We start from the raw sequence: 3,305 nt of genomic DNA, 5'->3' as shown, positions 1-3,305 counted from the left end.
TTTAATCTGAAACACTTCACGAATTTGTGTATCACCCTTGCATAGGGACCATACTAATTTTCTCTATATTGTTTCAATTTTAGTACAAAGAGTGAGTACTCAACCCTATATTCTTTAAAGATCTCTACTTCTTATGACAATCCCCTATTTGAATTAAAAATTCCTTATATTAAATGTTCTCAGTTCAAATTACTGTGTCTGTTCAAACTTTTCTTTTGTGATTGGACCCACACTGATAAATCAGATTATATTGATTTTTCCTGAGTAACAACAAGAAATCTGCATGCTCCCATCAAGATTTACCTGGATATGGATAGTGAAAAAGAAGAGTTGGGAATTGAAGATGCTTAGGTCTAAATCAAGTAAGTAAGACTGAAGTACAGAAGTCTAATTCTCTGCTTTATTTCCCTTTTCTGGGTATAAGGTTGAAATGCTGACTGAGAAAGTATAAGATCCTGGCAACTAGAATGGGAAGGAATTAATGAAGGGTTTGAAGTACCCTGACTCTGAGCCACACCACAGTACCTCACATTGGCTCTCCTCCTGTCAAAACAGGATGGCACTGCCATTGCAATGTACACTGAACTGGAATTCAGTTTGGAGGTTGATGATATTCTAGAACAGCGGTCTCCAACTTTTTTGGCATCAAGGACCAGTGCTCCTATGAGAATTTACCACCTGATGATCTGAGGTGAAGCTCAGGTGGTGATGCTATGATGCTAGCGCTGGGGAGCGGCTGCAAATACAGATGAAGCTTCACTCGCACGCCTGCCATTCATCTCCTGCTGTGTGGCTCGGTTCCTAACAGGCCTTGGACCGGTACTGGCCAGCGACCTGTAGAAGACAAAGAAATACTCTGCCAGCCCAGCCAGCTTACTTTATTCACACTGTCCAGTCCTGAGACAAAGTCTGTCAAACAGAGTAAACTGGTATGTGTTACCCCTCAGAGTTGCTGCTAAAAAACATAAATCTGTGAGTGTAGCCCATGCTTTAACGGCCTAGCTGACCTGACAAAGTTTTTGGTGTTTACTTTTAGGAAGTTCCCTGGAGGTCTAGGGGTGGGACATAAAGTTCCAACCCTTAAATCACACGGTTGCTTTTCTGGTGACCAGCCCCCATCCTCAAGTGACTTAGGGGCTTTCCAAAAGCCACCTCATTAACATAACAAAAGACAGCTTTCATCTCTTAGGAAATTACAAAGGTATTAGTAGCTCTTTGCCAGAAATAGGGAAAAGACCAAATATATATTTCTTATTATAAATCATAGTATCAGAGAGGGAGAAATACCTTGGCTTCTTCCTTCTGGTTCTTTGTCAGTACCTCCCATTGTCTGAACACAGCCAGAAGTCCGTTGGCAAGGAGAAATGGGAAATAGTTTGCAAGGGTGAGCTCCAGCACCATGCAGCAGAACAGGGGACTGGTGGGGAAATGGATCAGAGTCAAGAAGGAGATGCTCAGCTCAGATACTTGAGCAACAAATAAGAGCCAACTGAGAATGGCTTATACTAGAAAGGTTTAACAGATAGGATATTGGACAGTTCCAGTGTTGATTAGATTAATTGAATGGCTCAACTACATCAAGAACCTACATTCTTTCCATCTTTCAGCTCTGCCATCTTCAGTATATTGGCATATTATTTTCATGGTTTCATGATGGTTGCAGAGTTCCAGGCAGCACAGATAGACGGGAAAATATCCGGATGTAGCATGGAATTGCGTATTCCTATTTGTTTGGTTTTTGATCAGCAAAGCACATGCTAAAGCCCTTCAGAAGAATTTCCTTTACACCTCTTCGGTTATAATTGAGTTACATACCTATGCCTAAATCACTGGCAAGAAAGAAATGGAAATGGCCCATCTAGAATGGCCCAACTCAGTCAAAATTTTTCACCTTGAGCTGGGAATGAGTGTTGCCTCCTGAACCACGTAGGTGGGAAAAAGAGAGAAGATAACTGAACAATGATCATGATTTGTTTGAGTGGGGGATGGGAGTGGGTTTTATGAATGTTTGTTAATAGGAACATGGTGCTTGCTGTTTCCCTTTCATTCTTATTCACTTGACCTCCTTCCTACTCAGCCTGAGGCATCAATCTGCATGTTTGTGTTGGGGCAGGTGGGGAAAAGAAGAAATTCTAATTAATTCAACAGGAATGAAAAGAATGTAGCGCTTTTTTTTTTTTTAAAGAACATTTCTAAAACAAGCTTGAACAATTAAATTATATGCCTTCAGTAAATATGTTATTTATGTACATGATCAGTAGTGATGTTGAAAATATTTGACAACTGGAATCAAATTTACAACTGGCCATTCAGGACAGATCAGAAAGGACAAGGCTGGAAAAGGACTAGGAGAGCTGTACTGGTGTGAACCAGCTGAACATTAACACTATGCATGGTACCAATTTTAAAAGATACCGAAAGGTAGACAGTAAAAACAAAAGCCTCCCTCTCATTCCATCCCCCAGCTTCCCAGTTCACTTCTTTAAAGGCAACCACTTTCCCAGCTAAACAGGCTTTTCAGGCTCTTTAGTAAGACAAAGCCGGGCTTCATCAAGGAAGAAATTGACTTTCTAAATTCATTTATTTATGCCTTTAGGGTATTAATTACCTGGCCTAGTTTAATTACCTGGACTTGATTAGAGAGTTTTGCATATGTGAGTGCCCAATCAACAGTAAATGGCAAGAGGAAAAGTCCATTCTTTCCAGTCCAAAAGAATGTGGTTGGAAAAGAGACAGAATAGGAGAAAGAAAGGTATGTTAGATAGGTTGAGGGGACTGCTGAGGGTTGGAGAACTGGAACACGTGGCCTTATAGGCTGTTCAGAACCAACACAGGGGTCAGCACTTCAAGTAAATCCAGTGACATAGAATGTTTAGGCAGAATGAGTTTCCTTCCCAGAGTGGCAGAGGCAAGGACCCCAAAGGATGCCATGGACAACAGATGCGTTCAGAGTATGAGGGCCAGCTAAGGTGCCTCCATGTTGAGGGGCAAGGAACTAAATGATCATTGTGGTAGAGATTCAGAGGGTTCTACAGTGTTGGTGAGGCTGAATTAACCAGGGCACATCACAAACTCTTGGCCTCGCTAAGATAGGCCAGAGCAGTCCGCAGGCACCAGCACCAGGATTCACTGAATCTCAAGGAGCAGCCAAAATTAGCCACTGCAGATAAGTCTATAAAGAATTTCAAGGAGACCTTGCAGATATCCTTGCAGTACCCAAATTCCCCAGTAGTGTCTCAAGTTCATGTTAGCTACCCGCTTCTCTTCCCTCCTATATTCCAGGATGCCATTTGGTCAGAACAGAC

At 41.8% G+C, this 3,305-nt stretch overlaps 1 non-coding gene across 1 annotated transcript; it reads right to left on the bottom strand.

Annotated features, from left to right (window-relative positions):
• LOC120591460 (U6 spliceosomal RNA) lies at positions 1-107 on the bottom strand. The gene has a single exon (XR_005649898.1). It is a non-coding gene; the product is annotated as a U6 spliceosomal RNA (small nuclear RNA).
• Positions 108-3,305: the final 3,198 nt, after the last annotated feature.

This window comes from Pteropus medius, unplaced genomic scaffold, assembly GCF_902729225.1.
Source record: "Pteropus medius unplaced genomic scaffold, Ma_sr-lr_union100, whole genome shotgun sequence".
NCBI classification, from domain to species: domain Eukaryota; kingdom Metazoa; phylum Chordata; class Mammalia; order Chiroptera; family Pteropodidae; genus Pteropus; species Pteropus medius.
This window is presented reverse-complemented; position numbering and strand designations above follow the sequence as displayed.